This window comes from Sus scrofa, chromosome 1 (assembly GCF_000003025.6).
Source record: "Sus scrofa isolate TJ Tabasco breed Duroc chromosome 1, Sscrofa11.1, whole genome shotgun sequence".
NCBI lineage: Eukaryota > Metazoa > Chordata > Mammalia > Artiodactyla > Suidae > Sus > Sus scrofa.
In genome coordinates, this window is record NC_010443.5 from 222,038,529 (window position 1) to 222,064,701 (window position 26,173).

The window sequence follows — 26,173 nt, forward strand, 5'->3', positions numbered from 1 at the left end:
GGGGAGCCCTAGCCCACACACAGCCGGGTTTAGCCGGGTAGCTAGACTTTGAATACTGCCTGGAGGCCCCTGGCCAGCCCTGGAGCTTTGGAGGAGCCGGCTCGATCTGGGGGCCCGCCTCATCCCCGCTCTCCGTCTGAGGTACGCAGCGGCAGGACAGAGCTCCTAGTCCCCGAGCATCGTTTCGGACGCCCAGTTCCACTGCGGCGGAGGCTCTCACCGCCGCTGCTGCAAACCGGTCTGGCTTCCCTGCAGGGCTTGTGGGGATGGAGCGAGGGGGTGGAGAGAAAAGGGGAAGAGCCTGGGCGGCTGGCGGGCGGGGCCTGCAGCCTCCGCGAACCGCGGCCGCCGCCGCACAGCCCGCTTTCTCTCCGCGCCTCGCTCTGACTCCGGCGCGCTCAGCGCCGGGACCCCTGCCCGAGCTTGGGGGCGCCCTGCTCCTCGCCCCTCGGTCCCGGACCCCCGACCGTGACGCGGCCAGGCTGCGCCCCGCAGTGGAACCGCTCCGTTCGCCGCGGGCTTTGGCGGCCGCCCGCGGCTCAGTCTGGCCGGAGGACCGGCAAGGAAGGAAGGGGAAAGCGGGGACACACACACCGGCCGCGGCGCGCGCGCACTGCACACTCGCAGCCGCGCGCCACCGCCGAGGCGCGTCCGGGGCGAGTTTGGACCCGCGGCTCCGGCCCGGCACCTGCCCGCTCTCCTCGCTGCGCCCCAGCCCGGGCCCCGCCCCGCGGACCCTTCGGCCCCTTGCTTGCACAGCTCTCTCTTCGCCTGGGGGAAGCGACAACGTCCCAATAACTTGCAGACTGTGGCGCAACTGGTCTCGACACCGGAGGCGCCCGAATGCTGTCCGGGTGAGGTAAGTTTCCTGCGCGTGCCGGGCCCGTCCTCCCACGACCCTCAGTCTGGGCTCAGGTTGGGGGCTCTAAGTCTCCGATGAATCCTGGAGGTCTCTCAACGCTCGCACTTTATCCGCCTCGTGCTAGGGGTCTGCTGGAGGAGGCGCGCGTGGCCATCGAAGCAGGACCTTCATTCCGCTGGGGCTCTCGGCTGCGCGCTCCCCGCGGGCACCCACCCGCTCACCACCCGGATCCCCTGGGGCCGCTCTGACACTTGAGCATCACTCTGGGTTCAGTTAAGCAGGAGCCCCCTCCCTTTTTTCAGGGGAGTCAGTTGAGTTTGGCTGCAGAGAAATCTCCCACCACCCCTCCTTGGTATCAAACAGCGGGCGAACTTGTTAGGCGCCTCTGGGATCTCTAGAGGGGCTTGCAGTTCGGTGTTCTGGTCAGTTCTGGCGCCGGGGCCGGATTGAACAGGTGCTGTGTGTTTCCAGTCTAAATGCAGCAACAGACTTCTGCGTTTCCCCTGCTTCTGTTCCCCCAGCCCCGTCAACGTGACACTTCAACAGCTGGGTTGGGGCGGGGGGATGGTGGGGGCACCAGAGAGGGAGAATGCTGGAGTTTGATTTGCCATACCGATGCCAGGAATCGTCAAAACAGGGAGACAACAAATGTCTGCTTATCGCTCATCTATGCAGATAAGCCTGTTGTCAATTCTTAACCGTCCCCCACCCTAGTCTCTGGTACCCGTCGCGGTTAGAGAGAAACCTGTTCCAGAGAAGTTGTTTGGATAGACTGATGAATTGTTTTTTTTGATCAACTGAAATCAGGGCTCTCAGCAAGAAAATGCTGGTTACTGTGATGCTTTTTTTTAAAGATAGTGTCGCAGACCAGAACTACCCCCCCTCCCACTATTTTTCTATGACATTCTCAGCCTGCTGGACACCCTAACTCTAAGGTGGATGGATGATCCTTGAATGGCGGGCTGGGCCTAAGAATGTGTTAGTTTTCTGCAAAGAAGAAGCAGTCTCCCCATTGGTACTGCTGAGCATGGGTTTGGGGAACCTTTGTTGCCCCTCCTGTGAAAAGCATCCACTCAGACCTCTGTCTAGGTCTGTGTAAGGCTGAAGTGTTCCGCAGTTGTTGGAGTAGAGAAAAGCCAAAGGGTTTGTTTCATTACCACTCCAGTGTGATGAAGTGGGATAGTGTTCATGGAAGCTTTTGTCCGAGTGTTTCCAGCGGAAAGGAGGCCCTGGAAATAAACCTTTCTCAGCCAGGTCTGTGCCAGTGGGAAGTTGAGTAAGCATCATGCATGATCTCTGGGCTGAGGGAAATGGTGCGTTCTTTGGGGACTTATGAAGACTGGTAAGTCTGAGACTGATGTAAATGACCTTTTAGTTGAGAAGGGAAACTGTTAAGAAATAAGTAATGAAACTGTGTTACATGTTTGTCCAAATTAAGAAGACTAGAGGATTTGATAAGAATACCTATATTTGCATCAATGCCTGCTCTTTGTAAATGCTTTTCAGAGAACAGTGAAAAGCATTTAATTCTGAGCATTTCTGAGGGAAGCAGGGCAATGATTATTAACCACATGTTCACAGGAGGAATGGGAGGCTCACAAATTCAGTGACATCTCAGGGTTACAGTGGATAATTAGAGTCAGAGCCAGGTTCTCTGAAATCTCCATCACCGCTATCCTCACCCAGTACCAGTTCTGTACTTGTATAATGTTTTGACTGTGGCCAGACCTCTGCCTTTATTGGGGTCTGCACTGTTTCACCATGAACTACTGTTCACATTTCGACAGATGAGGAAACTGAGGCTTAGATAAGTGATCCAAGTTTTCTGTGGTATCATGTTTCTAAGACCAGAACTCAGAGTTCCTGATGTCTAGTCCTTCATTCTGTGGATTATGCCTTTAGCACTGAGGGCATGTCATGGGCTAGAACATGTACAATATACTAGGGACTGTTAAGCCTGCCTGCTGGTGACCTGGGTATTGGTTCTGGCACTTTTTTGGCTGTATAACCTGGAACAGATCATACCATCTCTGAGCCTCAAGTCTCTCACCTGTAAAACAAGAGGTTGGTATGGAATTACTTTGCTTTTTCTGGTTTTAGCAGTCTGCGATGCTTATCAATATATTTGTGAGCCAATGTTATTTCCTTTAGGGGATAGAAGACTTTTCACCCTGTATTAACTAAAGGGATTTAGCAAATTACCTACCACACCTGTAATTTACTCCCCTTTTGCCACATACCATGTAATGGAAGGGAAAAAAAGTCCAAGGGCACTTGAGCTTAGCATCTAGATTGTTTAGTATTATTTTTTGACTTGGAAATATTCTGAGGGGCTGAACTACTCTTAAATGAACGTCAGGATTAACTTGAATATTCCAGATGATCAACTCTCATCTTTATTTATTCATTCTTTAGCTTTGGGGTTTGCATATAGAAAGTACTCAATAAAGAGTTGTTGAATGAAGGAGGTGAGTGAAATCACTCATAAGGAAAACACCTGCCATAATACATAGACTGCATCTTATCGTGTAAATTCCCAGTATCTGCTGATCCATAAGATAATTTACCTACAAAAGGTGCCTCCTGAACCTAGCAGGTGCAGGTGCCCATCATGGCTCTCCTGAATACATCATATAAAGAAGAGTTTTTCTTTGTGTAAATGTAGACTCACATAGTCTCTGCAATGCTCTTTTGCTTGCCTCCCATCCCCACCCTTTGTTGTTAGTAATGTGTAACTGGCTGAAAGATACATTCCTAGAAGTTGACTTGTGCCATTATATGAAAGAGTAAGTCTTAAGATGGAGAAACCAACCACTCTTTGGGTAAATTTCAGCAGCTGCTAATACTGGCTGGTGGTTTCATAGGGGGAACCTAATTAACAAAACCAATCTAGTTTCTGTTCCCTTTAAGAAACCTCTTAACACTCTTCTTCCTATATGCCCCAAAGTCATGTTTTTTATGTTTAGAGGAATGATGATAAAGAATTAGAATGGGTCTTAAATATTATTAACAGATTCAGCCATTGGGGACTGAGGTAGATTTCTTACAAAGAATTCATATGTTAACTAGTTCAGAGACTCACTTTTTATTGGTAAGAAACCCAGGCTTGAACAGGTTGCAGAACAGGTTAACTGACTCGCTCACAGTCGCACAGGTGTTTAGAAGGAGGACCATGGCTAATGCGGAATTCTTAAGAAGCTTTTATTCAAGGTTGGCCAGAGTTTCTATGGTGAAAGTGCATTTTTGATTTCTAGAAATCATAGACGTTAACAAAGATTTGTTTGCAATAATTATTAATGAGTAATCACATGTGAGATGGTATTTTTAAAAAATCTTGTTCAGGCAGATAATTAAGGATACAATGTCTTCTTTCATCCATTCACTATGATCTCTTGGCTTATATGTATTACTGGACTTAGAATTAATACTTTGCTCCAACCAGTACTTGGAGAGAGGGAACTACTTGAATAGAAATACAAATGTATGGTGGTTTTCCAGGCTTCTCTTCCTGGTTAATAAAGCCAGAAGCCAAAAGTAGCCTTGTCATATACTGGTTAAGTCATAAACACGTATACGTTTAATTTGCATTTTCATTTTACTTGTACTTCTGTTAAAATGGTGAGTCAGAACATGTAATATCCTGGAAAAATAAATTTTTCTATGGCTTGAGCCTTCATTAGTTACTCTGTAAAACACCAAGCTCTAAATGTGTTTGTTGCAGAAACATGTTCCCTTTGTATCAAGCACATTAACTGGAGTTGGAAGGAGTCCTTCTATTTTTTTTTTAGAAGCTGCCCAGTTAGAACTGTACATTATGTAGCTCAGCTGTTCACTTGTGGACTTATCTATGGCAATCCTCCTAAATGCCAGGGAAATCAGGAAGGGAGGAAACCTAGCCTTTTGTTTTATTTAGTATTTTTCTTTTTTAAAATAAATGGTAAGCTTAAACTATTGATGACTTTTTTAAAATTTAATTTTATTGGACTATAGATGATTTATAATGTATTAATTTCAGGTATACAGCAAAGTGAATCAGTCATACATGTGAATATATCCATTCTTTTTTTCCCATATAGGTTATTACAAATTATTGAGTAGATTTTCCTGTGCTATTTAGTAGGTTCTCATTAATCAATATTGATGACATTTTTGAAGTACTGTGTAATCACAATTGTGTGCCATTGATGAAGTATTTTATTCAGATTCCTTTCAGTATAAACAGGCTTGATTTTGTGTATTCCATTCTCAATTGTATCCACTTTTGTCTAACATCTTCAGAGGCATATAAAGGAGATGACACTGGAAAACACAGGAATCCTACCCAAATTAGGTTACCCCTGGAAAGACCTGAAGCAATAATTGAGACATGGTTATAGGTCTAGTCAACTGGTAGTGCCCTGGTATTATCACTCTAAGTTAAAACAAACACGTGTTAGAAAGGACACCTCCATGTATTCCTTTGTAGAAAGTCTTCTGCATTGTTTATGGGATGAATTAACAGTAGGTGTGCAGTATGTTTTGGGGAGTTGATTCAGTGGATGAGCAAATTCTTGAGACTTGTTTCCTCTAAGAGTTTTAGAAAGTCAGTGGTAAAATTGGTACGAACTATACAGCATTGCCTGTTCAGTATTGCTCCACTAAAAGTGGGCATATGTGTCTTCCAGTTGAGGTTCTTCAGACAAGGGTTTGCAGGCACTAGAGACCTAGAAAGTATAATTATCTGGAATTGGAACTAAAATTCTAGGGCTGAAGACACAGAGCTGTTGAAAATCCATCCATTTTGAAAGATAAAGATGATATTTAGGCCTTGGCCATCCAGTAATATTGAGCAAGAGGTTTGCAGGAAGTTCTAGTGATAACTAGCTGTAAAAATGTGTTGCTTTGCTTCATAGACTGGTGCAAGAAATGTAGTAGATGCAACTTGTAGGGTAGTGGATTTTCAAGATCTAAAGCACACATAAGAAAAAAAAGAAACAAAACAAAAACCTATGCCCACCATCATGATCTTCTGATCATTTGGTCATAATGTTTGTTGGCAGAGTAAGGAAGCGAAATGGCAGTAGTGAAAAGAAGCAAAACTGTGACCAGCTTGAGGAAGTGGTAAGTGCATCATAGATGTTTAGCTAATATTTGTCAGTGGGAAGGGTTAGGCATCCCTATGGTTTGGGAAGTTCTGAGGATTTAGTAAATATGTACTGAACAATTTATGCATTTACATGAATATCACTCTTTCAAACCTTGGGATGTTTCATAATTTTTTGGATTTTATTATTATTTTCTAGACTATTTTAGAAAAGTTAGGCATGCTGATAAGCACTACTTTTAAAAGTGGACAGTGATCCTTCATTTTACATTATAAATTGTATTTATTCACCAGACCTCCAGCTTGCTTTAACCAGTATGCCTAGGAATGGCTTTTTCTCTTCCTTAATAGAAACAGTAATCTAAGCCTGAAATGTATTACTCTTTTTATTGTTTATAAGTAGCAGATAAACATTTTTAAAGCTCCCAGAGTGGCCTTAAGAGTATGTTTGGCTCAGGGTACACAGATGGGAATGGACTTCCAGCTTCTCTAAATTTAAGTGTTACCTCCTCCAGGGGCTTTCTCTGGTCATCTAACCTAAAGGGGACCTTCTTCATATGTTTTTTTTTTTTTTCATCTGTCACAATGGATACTTACCTATCACAATGGATTCATGTATTTCATTTTGTTTTTTATCAGTTCTGCTCAAATTCACACTCAACCTAAGATTATAAACTCCTTGAGGGAAAGGGTCATGGTTCTTTAAAACTGTTTTTCAGAAAAGGGCTTGGCATATAGTAGGTGCTCAGTAAACATGTAAACAAATGAATGAATAGGTTCCATCCATCCCATCAAGATGAACTGTTGAGTTCATTCAAGCCAAGCAGGATGAGCTGTGAAGACAGTGGTTAGTTAAAGGCTGGCTGTGGCAGCTCCGTGAGAATGACAGCTAGGTCCTCCAGGAGAAGGAAACAGTGCTTGTTTAGGTAACTATGTCCTGGCATGAGTATGAAGCAGTATGTTTACATAAAGAGTCCTTCCTGTTCACTTCTGCAAAAATGAATAGTAGAGAACAGAGAGGTAGAAGTTATGAAGCACAAAACATAGCATTCCAAAACTGCTAAAATGGGGTCTAAAAGCACCTAAATCTTTTTTTTCCAAACAAATTTATTTTATTTTTTATTTTTTAAATACTCAATGAATTGTATTACATTTATAATTGTATAACAATCATCACAACCAAATTTTATAGCATTTCCATCCCAAACCCTCAGGGTATCCCCTTATCCCCCAACTTGTCTCATTTGGAAACTATAAGTTTTTCAAAGTCTGTGAGTCAGTATCTGTTCTGCAAAGAAGTTCATTGTGTCCTTTTTTTAGATTCCACATGTCAGTGATAGCATTTGATGTTGGTATCTCATTGCCTGATTGACTTCACTTAGCATGGTAATTTCTAGGTCCATCCATGTCACTCCAAAATTGCTGTTATTGCTTTCCTTTTAATGGCTGAGTAATATTCCATTGTGTATACGTACCACCTCTTCTTGATCCACTCGTCTGTTGATGGACATTTAGGTTGTTTCCATGTCTTGGCTATTGTATAGAGTGCTACAATGAACATTGGAGTACATGTGTCTTTTCGAGTCATGGTTTTCTCTGGGTAGATGCCCAGGAGAGGGATTGCTGGATCAAATGGTCATTCTATTTTTAGTTTTCTGAGGAATTTCCATACTGTTTTCCACAGTGATTGCACCAATTTACATTCCCACCAACAGTGTAATAGGGTTCCTTTTTCTCCACATCCTCTCCAGCAATTATTGTTGGTAGACTTTTTGATGATAGCCATTCTGGCTGGTAAAAGCACCTAAATCTTAACCAGATATAATTCTTAATTAAGACATCTTGGTGATAATATGCAAAGCAAATCCTATGATGCTCCAGGTGAAACTTCCCAACCTCAGCTGGTTTTGCTTTAAATGTGAGATATATCAATAGCCCCATCACAGGGAAGAAGCCAGGGCAGTGGTTTCAGGTGGGGCCCCTGGACCAGCAGCATTAGCATCACCTGAGAACTTGTTAGAAATGCAAATTCTCATACTATACCCCAAGCTAGCTGAGTCAGAAACTCCAGGGGTGGGGTTCAGCAGTCTGAATGTCAACAGGCATCCAGTTGATTCTAATGCACATGCAATATTGTCAGGAAATGTTAAGTCCATGGCTCAAAGGCTAAGCCTCCTTAGTATTCCCAAGTGAATGTCGGGATGTGTGGAGAGGGTGCCATCTGCGTGCTCCACCAGAAATACCAGCAGGAGGTATAAAACCAGTCTTGGCTTTTTTCAGATCCTTGTGGGTCAAAAGAGATCAAATTGATAATGACTGGATTTCGTATCCAGGACTACTACAAAAAAGGCTCTGGGGAGTTACCGTTGTGGTTAACTAGTATCGGTGAGGATGTGGGTTCGATCCATGACCTCGCTCAGTGGATTAAGAATCCAGTGTTGCCATGAGCTGTGGTGTAGGTTGCAGATGTGGCTCGGATCCTGCATTGCTGTGGCTGTGGTGTAGGCTGTAAGCTGTATCTCCAATTCAACCCCTAGCCTGAGAACTTACATGTGCCATGGGTGCAGCCCTAAAAAGCAAAAAAAAAAAAAAAAAAAAAAAAAAATGCTCCAGAGAGTCACTGGCCCTGCCAAGTGATAGGTACTCCCAGGGCTGAGAGGTGGATCAGATTATATGGGTGAAGAGGGGTAAGCCACACTCCATGTATGGCTTATGTTTGGGAGTTGCTTCAGTGGGATACTAAGTGGAGGAATGATTTCAAGAGCTAGTGGTTGTCTAGGAAGAGGGAAGAGGAAACAGTGGTTTACCTACATTTCTGAGTATTTCAAGACATTTCAATAGACTAGATATTGATGGACCCCTTAGCCAGGACAGTACCAGGTGTTGTGGAATATATAAAAAAGTACAAACTTGATTCTGGCTCCACTTTGCTGAGGACTTTCTCTCTTCCAGGCACTTCTCAAGTGCTGTTTATTTTCATTTTCACCATATTCCTAAAGTGGGCTGTAGCATTCTCGCAGAGAGAAGAGGTATTGGAAACCTAATAGGCCAGGTTCATGCTCATTGGCCCAGAGCCAGCAACGGATGTTTCCAACTCTGGCTTTTCTGATTTTAAAGCCCACATTCTTTCCTCTGCTTCATGCAGTTGTGCCTCTAAATGTAGTTTTGAAGAAAGCATTTTTAAAAGGTTTGAAAAAAAACCCAAAACCCCCTTTTAAAAAAAAGTTTTAAAAAGACCTAAGTGAATGTAAAATTTATATCTCTAACGTAGGGCTCTATATGAACTCTAGGTTACATCATTGATGTTGCACTTGGATATCTCAAAGGCATCTCAAATTTTTCATATCCAAGACCAGAATCCTAACCTTTACTTTCCATACTTCTTCCTCTTACAGGATTGCTTAGCTCTGTGATGGATGCCACTAGCCTCGACGTCACAGGAGACAGAAATTTGGTAGCCATCCTTGGCTCCATCCTTTCGTCCATCACATCTAACTCATCACCCATTTCTGTTGATTTTGTGTGCTATCTCCTCCATCCTTATGCTTCTCATCATTTCTGCTGATTCCTAGTCCAGCTTTTTATTCTCTCTTCAGGATTCTAACCATAACCTCCCTGGGCTCCTGAGTCCATCCTGGCCCTCTTCCACCATCATCCATACCACAGCCAGAATAGTTGAAATGGCTGGAAGGGACCCTAGAATTGGCTGGCTGGAGCCTTACCTCTCACCCCAGCCACACCCTTCAGAAAGCAGGCACATTCTGGCCCCTGGGGCTCTCCAGGGCAGTGGCCTTTGGAACTCTTGCAAAAATTTGAGGACTCGTTCTTCCAAATAGCATCCTACTTTGATGCTTTTGTTTCTTGGAATATGGTCAGGCCATGGTCATAACTCGTTAGCTGCTCTCACAGGCACAGGAGGAAGACTTCAGTGTGATCCTAGGGACCTTCCTAACCCACAGCAAATACCAAGTTTTTAGAGCGCCCAAAATCCTCAAGGTGAATTCACTCATTCTAACAGGAACCCAAGACTGCTGTTTAGATAGGAGAGAAGCAGTTTTTGATTATGGAGTTACTTGGAGGCTAAAAGCACTGTCTTCGATGCTCTAGGTATCTTTAGGATGAACAAGATTGTGGAATCCAATAGAAACTACTTAATAGAAATTAGCCTAAGCTAAGCTTGCATCAAACCTTTGCACCTGACTTTTTCAGTTACTCAGTGTCGCTTGAACTATAAGTACCAAACTGTTTTAGTTCGGGCTGCTAAAACAAAGTAACACAGACTGGGTGGCTTGCAAACAACAGAAACTTATTTCTCATGGTTCTGGAGGCTGGGAGTTTGAGATGAGGGTGCTGGCATGGTCAGAGAACCTCTTCCGGGTTGCGGACTACTGATTTCTCATCGTGTCTTAATATGGTGGAGAGAGGACAAGAGAGCTCTCTGGGGTCCCATTTATAAGAGCACTAACCCCATTCATAAGGACCCCACCTTCATAGCCCAGTTACCTCCCAAAGGCCCCATCTTCTAATACTGTCACACTGAGGCTTAAGATTTCAACAAATGAAATTGAGGTGGAGGGACACATTCAGTCCATTGCACAACCCTTTATGGCCAACTTCCTTTAAGAAGCACATTGTATGTTAAAAGCCAATAACAGACATAGACATAAAAATAATCTATCCAAGATAATGGTTTCATAGAATAATACTTGTCTATACTACATGAGATGTTTCTAGTATTTTCTGATATGTTTGATTCCACCTCCAGCCTCTACTAAACACTGATCATGATCCACTATATTGGTTTTGCTCCCCATGATGGGCTGAGACCTGCAGTTTGGAAAACATGAATCTATTCTATTGTGCCCTCCAGTGCTGCTGTGCAGAAGCTCAGACCAGAGGTGTGCCTTTGTTGAGGAGCTACCCGTAACTCCTCATCCAGTGCTCTTTCCATCCCTGTGGGTTCAGGAAGGGTTGTGAGTTAACCCCATAAGGTTCCTGCTGCAAAGTTTTAATTAATGTCAAAATGCATTGTGAAATTTGGGGAGTAGGCATCTGATAGAACTTGACGTTGGGGGAAGGTAACTAACTCATAAGGCCGCCCTGTCTATTATACAGGATAAATAACCTACAATGATGAAATGTGACCTTTAAACTGGGGCATGGCTACATATTTTCATGGAATGCTCACCCTATAGTTCATACTAATTTATTTTAGTGAGAACCTAAAGAGTACTGTAGGAAAAAAATTACCCTCACTTAAAAAACATGTCAAGAACAGTTTGACAGCAGGGTTTTTTTTTTTTTTTTTTTTTTTTTTCTGCTTGAAATTCATTGAGACACCAAGCCTGCCAATTTTAATAGGCTGTTCAAGCACAAAATGAAGGGAGCTTAAAACAGGGAACTCTTGCTTACTCAGAACTTTGGGGCAGACTGATTTACTTCTAGAATAAATTTCCCGGTAGTTAAGGATTTGCTTATGCCATAATAAAGTGATAACTAATGATTGGCCAGTGGGGACCTGCTGCATAGCACAGAAAACTCTACCCAATATTCAGTGATGATATGTGGAAAGAGAATCTGAAAGAGAATGGATGTATGTACTTGTATAACTGAATCACTTTGTTGTACAGCAGAAGTTACCACAACCGTGTAAATCAAACTATGCTTCGATGAAACTTAAAAAAAGTTATAACTTTCAGATTCATTCAAGGATAGACTGCTCTTTGCCCTGTACCAAATGGCCCCACTTTGCATTGCTATTTTGGAAATATCTTTTATCTACCTTTTCTCAGTTTTATTTATTTATTTTTTTTGGCCCATTTTCTATGGCTTTTGGCAGTGATAAACCTTCACTCTTTGTTTGCTGCTGAAACTCTGTTGTGAACTTAGGTGCCAGGTAGCACCCCATATGGTCTGAACTGTGTTTCCCAGATGACTCATCTTGTGCATTGACTTGAAATTTTTTTTAAGAAGGAAAAAAGCGGTCTCAAGCAAACAAGCATCAGTTCTTTCTCATTTAATTCATTGTCCAATAAGGAAGCATTTTTTTTTTAACTTGTCTTATTTTTGGGCTCTTCAGTTAAATAAAGTGCTACTTTTTGGGCTGAGATAATCATTTTTTTAAATTTTTATAATGCATTTTATGAAAAAAGTAGTAGTTTATGGATATTTGGGGAAAGTTTCATTTTTACATTTTTTTTTACCTTTAGAGATTATAGATTACCAAAGATATTTCACATTCCATTGGATAAATTGCATAGAAATTTCTCTTAAGTTTTCTGATGTCCATCTTCCATTGAAAAACTAATTTCAGCACCTACCAAAAAACAGGGTGAATATGAAGAATTTAACTTTGTTTTTGTTTTGTCTTTTTAGGGCTGCCCCTGGGGCATATGGAGGTTCTCAGGCTAGGGGTTGAATCGGAGCTGTAGCCACTAGCCTACACCACAGCCACAGCAACACCAGATCCAGGCTGCGTCTGTGACCTACACCACAACTCACAGCAACACTGGATACTTAACCCACTGAGCAAGGCCAGGGATCGAACCTGCATCCTCATGGATACTAGTCAGATTCGTTTTTGCTGAGCCATGATGGGAACTCCGAATTTAACTTATTTTTAAGAGGTGATGTGAACCAGGCTGCTCTTGGGCTTATGAATTCTTCAGATGGAAACAAACAGAGGCATCATTGCTTTGGCAAGCTCTGTTTAAATGATGCCCTTTTATTGTTTTTCCCAAGACATGTAGTTGAGACAGAGTGGTGAAGATTTATAGAAAATGGGACATCAGTCTCTCATGCCGAGGGTTAAGAGAGAAACATGACTTTTGGCTTATGTTTGTTTATGAAAAGATAAAATGGAAATGTAGCTTTTCAGATCTGTATGGAGTTGGGCTTCACTGTTTAGTTTTGCAGTTTCTCAGAAACTTCCTCTCCTATGTGGCAGTTTATCATGTAAACATGCTGCATCATTTCATTTTGTGCAAACTGTGTAGAGTAAGAGCCACTTTCCACATATGTCAGGAGACTTCTGGCAGCATTTTAGAACTGAGTGTGAAGCATCTTCCAGGTGCGCCTGGCAGCTTAAGAGATGGTCGCCACACTCCCTGAGGATCTCTTTTTATTGTTTTCTTCATTTCTGCCTCCTTCACTGGAAAGGGAACTTCCGAAAGGGGACTTGCTGTATTGGCTGCAGTGTCCCCAGCACCCAGAAAGTGTCCAGCACAGCTCTCCATTATCATTTGTTGAATGAACGAATAAATTATTTTAAGCCACACTGTCTCATCTTCACCTTCCTAGCTCCCCCTTCCTTTCTAAAATGTTAACAGTCTAGGGAGTTTCTGTAGTGGCTCAGCAGGTTACAATCCCGACTAGTATCCATGAGGATGCAGGTTTGATTCCTGGCTTCTTGCCTTCCTCCTCCTTCAGATTCCTTTCCCAATGAGCAGCCTTGTTCGTGGCCAAATTTTAGTCTTTTTTTCCATGTCTTGGTTTTTGGTCTGTAACATTTAGAACAATTTAATCATGCGTGCCTCACTCTCTCTTAGCCCCCCTTATCTGTTCTTCTGAGCCCCAGCTTTTACCTGTCTGCAAAGTATACCTATATTCTGAAGTCTGTATGTGACCCTTTGAATTACCTGAATCCACCTCCCTTCCCAAATTCTAGATTTTCATCAAAGATATCCTCAGGTTTTTGAAACCTTCTTTCGATTTTTAGCAGTCTTTCAATTTTGCTCATCTTTCTGTGCAGTGAACCAAGTCCTGAGGAATTTTTAAAAATGTCCTCTTCCATTTTCATTTGTATTTCTGACATTGAATGCCTCTTACCTGGACTTTTGCAGCAGCTTCCCATATGGCTCCTGCACCTTCCTCTTGCTTTAGTCAGTTATCATACCTCCTACCTGAGATGATAATTTCATCACCATCAATGCCCCCAAATCCTTAAATGCTTTGCTCTGTCTGAAATCTAAATGAATTGGTTTGGTCTCTCAGTTTAGTCCCATAATTTGGTTACAGTTTAGCCCTCGTTAACCATTCATCGTGGTCATCGTGGTCATTGCTGTTGGTATCATTGTCATCCTTGTAATAGTGTAGTAGTGACAGCAAGTACCATTTCTTAAACACTTACTCTGTACCAAACATAACATATAAGAAGACATGAAGTCATAAATGTTCCCAGTGTGTTTTGGAGCTATATAATCTGATAAAAAGTAGAGTACACATGCATGAAGGGAAATAGGGCTGGGAGAGGTGTGTTGGAGCCAGACCACGGACTTGTCAGATGTGCAAAGGAATTTGAACTTCTCTTCTGTAGGCAGGGAAGCAACAACTAGAAGATTTTCATGGGCAACAAAATAAATAGCTCATGCTTTTGTTAGATTAGCAGCATGAGCTATGGTTTGTAGGTGCATGTGAAGGGAAAGGGACTAGAGACAGGGAGACAGGTTGTGGAAGATGTTGTAGCTACAAGGAGGTGATGAGGACCTGAATTACGGTAGTAAGGATGGGGAAGGGTGGTCAGGTTTGAGACTTAGGAGTATGAACTGTGGTGACTACTTGCATGTGGATTGGAGGGAACAGAAGATAGATAATGACAATTCTTTGGCTTTGGCTTGAATAGCCAAAGAGATTGGAGAATGATGATCAACTGAGTACAGAGAAGAGGCAACATGTATGTGGTGGCAGAGGCGGGAGGGCTGGGGTGATGATTCCAGTTTTGAACATGCATTTGCCATGCCTCTGGGATAGCCGGTGGGTGTGGCTGTGAGGAGAGAGACCCGAGATGGGGACAGGGTCAGGGTCTCTCGCCAAAGATTAAAGCCATGAGATCAGATGAGACTTCCCTGGAAGGGTTTGTAGACTAAAAAGAGAACATGTCTGACCGAGAACCAATATCATTCCCTTGTCTTTATTTGCACCTTTGTTTCATTATGCCTTGACTCATTCCATTTTTTTTTTTTTTCTTTTTAGGGCCACACCCGCAGCACATGGAGGTTCCCAGGCTAGGGGTCTAATCAGAGCTATAGCTGCTGGTCTACGCCAGAGCCACAGCAATGTGGGGTCCGAGCCTCGTCTACGACCTACACTACAGCTCATGGCAATGCCAGATCCTTAACCCACTGAGCGAGGCCAGGGATTGAACCTGAGACCTTATGCTTCCTAATCAGATTTGTTTCCACTGTGCAACTACGGAACTCCCCATTTTTTTTCTCTTACTGAATCTTCTGTTTTCTTCTCTGTTTAGGGAAATGGCATCAGATTTTCACACCACCACACGTGTCCCACTGTTCTGGAAGGCTCCTCTGATCCCCACACGGGCCCAGGAGGGGTCTCCTAGGCGCACACTCCCTTTGGCATTCTTGCTCGTGTCACTCTCATCGAACTTTCGCTTGAGGCTGACCTTTCATTTTTTCTCAGCTTCTCTTGCCACAGAGATGGAGTTCTGACAGCCAGGACCATGTCTTCACTCCATGTTTCCCACCCAGCCTAACAGCTCCAGTGTCTTCTACATATTAACCACTTCTATTACTGTTACTCTTTGTTTATTTTTCTCCTCTTTAGAAGAATAAGGTGAAAGGGTGAACAACTCAAAGTTCTCTGAGGATTTGCAGCAATTGAGGTACCTTGAACTAAATTGAAAGTGCCTGCTTACCTATGTTTGTGGCTAGAATGTTCTGTCTCTCTAACAAACAAAAAAGAAACTTAGTTACCAAAAAGGTCCACAAAACCAGTACAGAATTCTTACCATTTATCATACTCACAATTTGAAACTTTCAAAGGAAGAGAATGTATCTTTGGGTAGCTTCCCTACACTTACCATGGTTTATTACAAGCAGAGTTCATCTCCAGGTTTCATTGGATTGCACTTCCTGTATTTTTAAATATTGTTTCACATACATTTGCGTGGGCTGAATCTGGGTTCAGTGAGAGATATGGCCCTAGAAACAGAGATTCTGTCTCATTCTGCCCCTCTTCTGACACTTTGATGACTTCTGGCCGAGTGGCTTGACCTCTTTTGTGCCTTTTTGTTTTCATCCATGGAATGAGAATCTGTACCCTGGTTCCTGGCCTAGTTCAGACACATGTTGTGAGGCTAGATTGGAATGATGGTCCTTAGAACAAAAGCATAGGGAACGTTAGAGAATTTATTTCACAGCAATTTCAGAAGGGATCAGGTTCCAGACAACCACTTTTTTAGCCCATGGGTAAGCAGATCTAAGCAAAGGATGTAGCATCTACTGTGATGGGGTTGCCATGAAATAAGTCTCCTCCCTGATCCCCAGAGGCCAAGCATGCAAGTGGGATTCTTTGCTAGAGTCTGTCTGATCAGAGTTCCAGAATTTAAACACACACTTGGTGTGGATGAGGAGAGCAGCATACTTGGATCTTTAAAAAGAGGTGGATCTTGGATGTGGAGGTTTGTTGAAGAAAGCAAAACTCATGTTTACTTGTTAAAGAAAAAGAAGGCTGGTCAATTAATCTATGACAAAGGAGGTGAGAATATACAATGGAGAACAGACTTCAATAAGTGGTACTGGGAAAACTGGACAGCTACCTGTGAAAGAATGAGATTAAAGAATTTCCTCACACTCTATACAAAAATACACTCAAAACGGATTATGTAACTGTCAGACCTGAAACCATAAAATTCCTAGAGGAGAAAATAGGTAGAACAGTCTTTTGACATAAATTATAGCAATGTTTTTTTGGATCTGTCTCATAAGGCAAAATAAATAAAAGCAAAAACAAGAAAATGGGACCTAGTTAAACTTTAAAACTTTTTCACAGAAAAGAAAAAAAAAAAGGAGTTTCGTTTGTGGCTCAACGGTGATGAACCTGACAAATATCCATAAGGACTTGGGTTCTATCCCTGGCCTTGCTCAGTGAGTTAGGGATCCAGCACTGCTATGAGCTGTAGTGTAGGTCGCAGAGGCGTCTCAGATCCTGCATTGCTTCGCTGTGTTGTAGGCCAGCAGCTGTAACTCTGATTTGACCCCTAGCCTGGGAACTTCCATATGCTGTGGGTGCAGCCCTAAAAAAAACAAAACAAAACAAAAAAAACCCTGCTTTTTCACAGCAAAGGTAACTGTTGACAAAACTAAAAGACAACCTATTGAATGGGAGAAAATATTTGCAGATGATACATACAATAAGGGGTTAATATCTAAACTATATCAAAAACAACCTGATTAAAAAATGGGCAGAAGACCTGAATAGACATTTTTCCAAAGAAGACATGCAGATGGCCAACAGGCACATGAAAAGATGCTCAACATCACTAATCATCAGTGAAATGCAAATCAAAACCGTATGAGATATCACTTCACATCTGTCAGAATAGCTATCATTAAAAAGTCTACAAGTAGCAAATGTTGGCGGAGAAAAGGTGGGAATGTAAATTGGTATAGGCACTATGGAAACAGTTTGGAGGTTCCTCAAAAAACTGAAGGTAGAACTACCATATGATCCAGCAGTTCTATTCCTGGGTATATATCTGGGGGCGCGGGGGGGGGGACAACAACACGTGAAGTTGAAAAGATACGTGCACCCCATTCTTCATTTACCAGCATTATTTACAATAGCCCAGCTATGGAAGCAACCTAAATAGCCATCAACAGATGAATGGACAAATATATGGTTATGTGTGTGTGTACACACGCACACCCCCCCCACACACAAACCCCCCCACACGCCCCCCCACACACAGAGTGGAATATTATTTAACCATAAAAAAGAATGAATGAAATTTTGCCATTTGCAACTAAGTGGATGAGCCTAGAGAGTTACATGCTTAATGAAATTAAGTCAGACCAGGAAAGACAAATAACTTTAAGTATGTTATCACTTACATGTGGAGTCTAAAAAATAAAAACAATTGTATGTACAAAACAGAAACAGACTTGGACTTCCCTTGTGGCTTACCAAAAAACAGAAACAGACTCACAGATAGAGAAAAAAAGTCAATAGTTACCAGTAGAAAGAGGGAAAGAGCAAGGGGCAAGATGGGAATAGGGGATTAAGAGGTTCAGACTACTAGGTATAAAATAGATAAGCAACAGTATATATTGTACAGAATGGGACATATAGCCATAATTTTGTAATTATTTTATTTTATTTTATTTTATTTGTCTTTTTGCTATTTCTTTGGGCTGCTCCCGCGGCATATGGAGGTTCCCAGGCTAGGGGTCCAATCGGAGCTGTAGCCACCGGCCTATGCCAGAGCCACAGCAACGCGGGATCTGAGCCGCGTCTGCAACCTTCACCACAGCTCACGGCAACGCCGGATCGTTAACCCACTGAGCAAGGGCAGGGACCGAACCCGCAACCTCATGGTTCCTAGTCGATTCATTAACCACTGCGAAGTGGGAGTATTTTAAGAAGAGTTTTGAAGCTAAGAGCATCTTGCTGGTCTGGGAAGGTTTAAATGAAGGAACTGGTATGGAAATGAAGTCCTCTGTGAACAGGGGGAAGTATGTGTGTTTACCATACTAACTTGTACCTTCCTTAAGGTGATTAGTTGGCTGGGACAGTAGTTAAGTTGTGTGTAGTTAAGTTAGCATCTCCTTAGAGATGCTAATTCACGGCACTGCTACTGATAGCTTCTTATGTTTATGAAATTCTTATGTTTAACCACCAGTAAAAAATTGTCTTTCCTAGAGTTCCCATCATGGTTCAGCAGTTAACAAACCCTACTAGTATCCATGCGGATGTGGGTTCGATCCCTAGCCTTGCTCCGTGGGCCAGGGATCCACCACTGCTGTGAGCTGTGGTATAGGTTACAGACACACCTTGGATCCTGTGTCACTGTGGCTGTGGTGTAGGCTGGCTGCTACAGCTCTGATTGGACCCTTAGCCTGGGAACCTCCATAGGCCTTGGGTGCAGCCCTAAAAAGACAAAAGGACAAAAAATAATTGTCTTTCTTAGCTATGAATAATTTCAAGGATATATTAGGAGACTGTGTGGAGGTGGTGCCTAAGGAGAGGTAAGGAATTTAAAAGGAAAATTTTAACTCGAATTTAAAATATTTTGGGGCATTCCCATCATGGCGCAGTGGAAACGAATCCGACTAGGAACCATGAGGTTGCAGGTTCGATCCCTGGCCTCTCTCAGTGGGTTAAGGATCCAGCATTGCTGTGACGTAGGCTGGCAGCTGTAGCTCCATTGGGCCCCCTAGCCTGGGAACCTCCATACACGTGAGTGTGGACCTAAAAAGCAAAATATATATATATATATATATATATATATATATATATATTTTGGATGTTAGGTGTTTCGGATTAATGTATACACACTACTATATGTAAAGTCGATGACCAACAAAGACCTACTGTTTGACACAGGGAACTCCACTCAATGGTCTGTAATAACCTATATGAAAAAAGAATCTGAAAAAGAATGGATATATGCACATGTATATCTGAATCACTTTACCCTATACCTGAAACTAGCACAACATTGTAAATCAACACAATAAAATAAAAAAATAAAATATTTGGATGACTAGAGATACTAGATATCTAAATATCTTCAGCTTTTTATAACTTTCTTTTTTAATTGAAGTACACTTGATTTACAATGTTTCACAAATACAGGAAAGTGATTTAATTATATATATGTATACACATATACTTTTTCAGATTCTTTTCCATTATAGGTTATCGTAAGGTATGTTTTTCCTAAAAGAACTTTTCCTATTTACTTAAGTTTTATATATTTTTAAATGCTCATTGAAGAGTAAGTATAAATTATTAATTTACCATTAAAAGAATGACATAATGCCATTTGCAGCAACATGGATGGAACTAGAGACTCTCATACTGGGTGAAATAAGTCAGAAAGAGAAAGACAAATACCGTATGATATCACTTATACCTGGAATCTAATATACAGCACATATGAACATTTCCACAGAAAAGAAAATCATGGACTTGGAGAATAGACTTATGGCTGCCCAGCGGGGGAGAGAGGGAGTGGGAGGGATCGGGAGCTTGGGCTTATTGGATGCAAACTATTGCTCATGGAATGGATTTACAATGAGATCCTGCTGTGCAGCATTGAGAACTATGTCTAGATACTTACATCGCAACAGAACAATGGGAGGAAAAAGAATGTATACATGTATGTGTAACTTTGTCCCCATGCTGTACAGTGGAAAAAAATTTAAAAATTCTGAAGAATTTTAAAAAATACATTGATTTATATTGATTGTGTAGAGAAAAGTATGTTTATTTTGGGAGGTATTAATCTCTAACTTACTTAGCAAAATACAAAAAGAAGATAATTTCTTAATATGTTTATTTTAAGAAATTATATTATAAAATGAATACTTTTGTTCTTAAGGGCCGTACCCACGGCATACGGAGGTTCCCAGACTAGGAGTCTAATCAGAGCTACAGCTACCGTCTATGCCACAACCACAGCAGTGCTGGATCCAAGCCGTATCTGTGACCTACACCACAGCTCAGGGCAATGCCAGGTCTCTGACCCACTGAGCAAGGCTAGGGATCTAACCCACATCCTCATGGGTTTTAGTTAGATTTGATTCTGTTGTGACATGAAGGGAACTCCTATAAAGTGAATACTTTAAGAAAAAGAATGAAATGGGGAAACTCTCATTATCCATAGCTACACACACACACTTTAGTATCCAGAATGTATAAGACACACATATTATGTTTCAGTGTTACAATAGCCTTTATTTGGATAAATGGCCAAAGGTTAAGTTCTGTCATTTTTACACCATGAGAAAGACCAAGGTGTATAAAATAATTATCCATAGTAGTGATAAAGAAATACAACTTGAGGTAAACTGAGTTTAAAAGTTAGTTAAAGTAAGTTACAGTGTTGGTGTGTGGCTGTGTAAAATTGGAAATACTTGCATGTGATCAGGAGCATTGGTGCCCTTCAACATACTTCCTGAAGGGTAAGCCATACTGGGGAAGATATCCTTTGATTCCATAATTCCTCTTTTTTCTCTCAAAATCTTTTTAGAACAATGTTAATTTTAATAATGAAAGACTAAAAATAACTTCATTATCTAACATTTGGGGCAATAATTAAATGAACTATAATAGTTCATAACAATATTCTATTATTTGCAGATAAAACACTATGAAAAAAATCCTAGGTAAAATAACTTGAAACAATACAGATAATGAAAGTTTATAATCAAGTACCCCGATAAGGATGAGAAAGCATGGAGTACTTTGTGCAATGTGCTTTTTGTTTAACTTTTTATTGTTTACTTGGTATGCTGTATATGAATATAATAGAGAATATGAGAGAATATAAGTCACATGAGAAAGGATATCCTAAGATCTAGAACATAATATGCAGAGTCAACAAGATTTGGAGCACCTGATACCAACAGCCAGGAACTGGGATACCAGTGACGGTCCACTCTGCTTCCAGGAAAGGTGAGGTTGAGGCAATTGAAGAAATACTCCTCAAGACTAATTAGAACCGGAGTTCCCATCATTGTTCAGTGGAAACGAATCTGACTACTATTCATGAGGATACAGGTTCAATCCCCGGCTTCTCTTGGTGGGTGTTGCTGTGAGCTGGGGTCACAGACGTAGACGCAGACGCAGCTTGGATCCCTTGTTGCTGTGGCTATGGTGTAGGCTCATAGCTGCAGCTCGGATTCTACCCCTAGCCTGGGAACCTCCATATGCCTTGGGTGTAAAAAGAAAAGAAAAGAAAAAGTGAGTGACTTAAAACAAAAAACTCAAAAAAAAAAAAAAAAAAGACTAATTAGAATGAACATCTGTTCCCAAAAGAGAGCCAGTATCAGCAGATGAGATTTATTTTTGGATTCGAAGTTTACTTCAAAGAAGGTTTTAGATCTATTATCATAGCTCATATCCAGTTACATTTTTAAATTCCATAAATAAAATCAAATTTCTCCATTGTTCACCCATATCATACTTTATCACATCCGACTAGGTTCCAGAAAAGCAGAGAATTCAGTAAGCCCATAGGAGTCATTGTGGGATTTGACCTTGAGAGAACTCCTGAGCTTGACATCTCAGGTTGTATTGGAACTGGGCAATAAATTCCAAGGATTTCACAGGGTCCTTAAAATGAGCCCTACCCATTTTATGTATACACTAAATACAGATACAATGCAACTAGAATAAAAACAGAAAGAGGAATAGTGGACTTCTTGCATGTTTTATATTCAGCAAGTTGCTGCTATATATCTCCTTTTTTTTAGGAGAAAGGATTACCCCTGAGATGGGCCTGGGCTGGGCACTTTTCTTGCAGTCATAGCTGAAAGCTGCTCCTCCTTACTTACCCTTCAATCATTAACAAGTAAGTTGATATGACCTCACTTACCATCATTGGAAAGTTACCTTTAGCACATGCCTATGGATCCTTCATAATATGTGTGATAGTTTAGTTTCAAGGTCATGGTTCATGTTTGGATGCTGATTTGGAATCTTACAGACTGTTTTTGAACCCTTGATGTCTAACAGTTGTAATATTTCAGTTTTCATTGTGGTTCAGCAGGTTAAGAACCTGACTAGTATCCATGAGGATGCAGGTTTCATTCCTGGCTTTGCTCAATGGGTTAAGGATCTGGCATTGCTGAAAGCTGCGGCATAGGTTGCAGATGTGGCTCAGATCTGGTGTTGCTGTGGCTGTGGTATAGGCTGGCAACTGCAGCTCTGATTTGACTCCTAGCCTGGGAACTTCCATATGCCCAGGTATATGGAAGTTCCGTATTGAAATTGTAAATTTTCAATAACATCAGTGTATGACTGTCTATTCTACCAGCATGACTTGTGATATTTCTGATGTCTGGATAGGATGCATTTATTTTGCAGGGGAAAGTGAGGAGAAGTGAACCTGAACCCCCATTGCCTTGTGTACAATGGACAGGGTCCAAGATCCAGTCTCTTTGTCTACTTAATGGTGCCCCTTCAATAGATTCTTGAGAGGATTAGTGAATGTAGGTAGTAGGAACTAAGTAAATGTGACCTTTCACTTTTCATGTGCAAAGCTTTTGGTAAGGTGCTAAGGACAAAAGAGGTAACCTTCAGAGTGGGGGTGTGGGATAGGGCGGCAACAGCAAAAACAGATTCCTTGCCTTCAAGGAGTTTACCATAGATAGGAGAGCCAGGCAGACAGCCTGAATTAGGGGAAGATAATGCAATTGAAGTGGGGTGCTACAGTATAGCATAAGGAACTATGTCCAGTCTTTTGGGGGTAGTATATGATGGAAGATGGTATGAGAAAAAGAATGTGTGTGTTGTGTGTGTGTGTGTGTGTGTATGTATGACTGGGTCACTATGCTGTACAGCAGGAATTGACACAACACCGTAAACCAACTATACTCTAATAAAAAAGAAAAAGAAAGAAGAAGGTGGCATGGAGCTCCCGATGTTGTGCAGCGGGATCAATGGCGTCTCTGTAGTGCCAGGACGCAGGTTCAGTCCTTGGCCCAGGGCAGTGGGTTAAAGGATCAGGCGTTGCTGCAGCTGCTGCATAGGTCACAACCATGGCTCTGATCTGATTCCTAACCTGGGAATTCCATATGCCTCCAGGCTGAAAAAAACAAAAACAAAAATAAAAAGGAGAAAAACTAAGGTGGTAAAAGTGCTGAATGTGGTTTGAGTTTGAATTGGCATAAAAGCCAGCCCCAGGGTTCCAAATTAAGGCTCCAAGGTTGTAGTGTGTGATCTGGATCTCGCCAAGTTTGAATTTAGCCTGGTGCACAGGGCTCACACAGCTATGGAATTGCTCTGAGATAGAGTCACACTGTAAAAAAAAGTGATCATGCTAGAATTTTGCTCTTTGCTTTAAAGGATTGCCTGTATTTCAGGAAGTATTTCATAATAAGCAAATTGCAGAATTTTGAATTACATGGGTAAAGGAGGCTGGGGAGTGAGGGAGATGACTTTCAGCTCTTTCTGCTCATCTTTCAGGGACTCTTGTGAACTAGTCTCAAGTTGGAATTCTTCCAGAAGCTCCTTAAACCTGTGACTCTGGAGTAAATAGTAAGGGGGAGAAGATAAGCATTTTATTTATATTTCTCTGACAGGAATTGTAATTTTTCACTATGTATTTTCAGTTATTTGCAGGTGTGTCTTATCTTCTCTGCTGAATTGAAAGTTCCTTGAGGGCAGAAGGGTCTCTTGTTTATTTTTTTAATAAATAAAATTTGTCCAAAGCAAATCCCTTTATTCCAGGGTCTTGCTGACTGATTTTATTACATGGATTACTTTTGTTTCATAGTGCTGGTCAAGAAGTATCTGAAACTATGCATTCATTTGGCTTGGGGCATATTTGAGATTCAAAGGAAATTCATTCCCTCACCATTTCCAACTTATCCTCTGCTAGCATTTTCTCTTCTGTCTACGTAGGGATCAATCATGGTATGTCTTAGCCTTCATTCAGTTTTTTTCTTGGGGCGGGGGGGAGGTGGCAGGGAGAGTGGCACCTACAGCATATGGAAGTTCCCAGGCTAGGGGTCACATCGGAGCTGCAGCTGCTGACCTACACCACAGACACAGCTATGCCAGATCTGAGCCATGTCTGTGACCTACAACTGAGCTCATGGCAATGCGAGATCCTTAACCCACTGAGTGAAGCCAGGAATTGAACTGGCATCCTCATGGATACGAATCGGATTCATTACTGCTGAGCCGTGACAGGCACTCCTTTTTTTTTTTTTTTTTTTGAAACTCAACTATGGCTGCATATGGTTTGTGAAAAGGACATTTCAAGAGAAGACACTGATCCTGGGTCTGATAGCTAAAACCAGACATGAGGTTCTGGTAAACAGAAGCCAGTGGGCCCCAAAAGAGAAGTAATTAACACATCTAACAGATGTAGGAAGGGCAGTATTTTCCCTGGGCAAGACTTTCTGGGAGGGCTCAGAGCTAAGTAGCAGCTGTCATGAGAGTGACAGCAAGAACCAGGCATAGAGGTCTTCCTGTCCCTTAGGCAAAGCCTGGTAATTCTTGGGTGGGTGGAGTGGTTTTTTACAGTTGATTGCTGGCACAGTGTGCAGGCATCCTTTAAAAGCTCATCGTCTGATACTGCTGCTGGTGATGATGATGAAGAAGAAATTGGAGCCTTAGACCGGTTTTGATGTTTTGCATCTGCTGAGGAGCTCAACACCCTCTTGCTAGAATGGAAAGGGTGGTGGTTTAATTTAGGTGGGGGCCACAAGGTGACTGTAAATACTCGTGTACTCGTGTATAATTGAATTGGTGGTAGCTTATTTTTAGAACTCTCCTAAGAAGCTGATCATTCAGCCACAAAATTGCCAGTGGGAAATGAGAAGCAGATGGCTGAGGAGGACCTCGCTGTGTGTTGTCTGTGCCCACGAGGGTGGCGCTGGGCACTGGTTACTTCTCTAGCAGGGGGCCTGGTCTCTGCCCAGTTTCCTCAAAGCATATGAGCCACCCTGGCATTGTAGTCCAAACTGTACAGGCTTGCATATTTTGTTTTCCTCTCTTGGTTCATTCTGTGCCCATCAGTCTTCCTAACTGGTTTGTGTGTGCAGAATGATGGCTAACCACAGTGTTTCTTAAAGAATTGTTTTCTGTTTTAAGTTTTTTTTTTGGGGGGGGGGTGGCATGTAGAAGTTTCCAGGCCAAGGATCAAACCTGTGCCACAGCAGTGACCTGAGCCCCTGCAGTGACAGCGCTGGATCCTTTAACCACTAGGCCACCAGGCAACTCCCTAAAGAATCATTTTTTAAAAACAGCTTTTTTTTTTTTTTGTCTTTTTGCCATTTCTAGGGCCACTCCTGCGGCATATGGAGGTTCCCAGGCTAGGGGTCTAATTGGAGCTGTAGCCGCCAGCCTGCACCACAGCCACAGCAACTCGAAATCTGAGCAGCGTCTGCAACCTACACCACAGCTCAGGCAACGCCAGGTCCTTAACCTACTGAGCGAGGCCAGGGATCAAACCCAAAACCTCATGGTTCCTAGTCAGATTCGTTAACCACTGAGCCACAACGGGAACTCCTAAAAACAGCTTTTTTGAGATTGACTTTATATACAAAAAATTTTACTCATTTTAAGTGTGTATTTGGAAGACTTTTAGTAAAGTTAAACAGCTGTGCAACCATCGTTACCATCCAGTTTTAGAATACTTCTGTCACCCTACAAGTTATCTGGTGCCCCTTTTGCAACCAATCCATGCTTTCCCATTCAGCCACTGAAAATTATTAATTTTTCAGTAAAAATTCAAATAAGGGTTCTAGCGATGT

General features: G+C 42.0%; 1 protein-coding gene across 2 annotated transcripts in view; it reads left to right on the top strand.

Annotated features, from left to right (window-relative positions):
• The window catches only part of PIP5K1B (phosphatidylinositol-4-phosphate 5-kinase type 1 beta), a 340,273-nt gene continuing 314,413 nt past the window's right edge, over nucleotides 314–26,173 (top strand). The window contains exon 1 of one of the 2 annotated variants that reach the window (XM_021064629.1): nucleotides 314–859. The gene's annotated coding sequence lies outside the window, so the exon portion shown is untranslated. The remainder of the gene's footprint in view (nucleotides 860–26,173) is intronic. The other variant, XM_021064626.1, reaches the window with a different exon arrangement.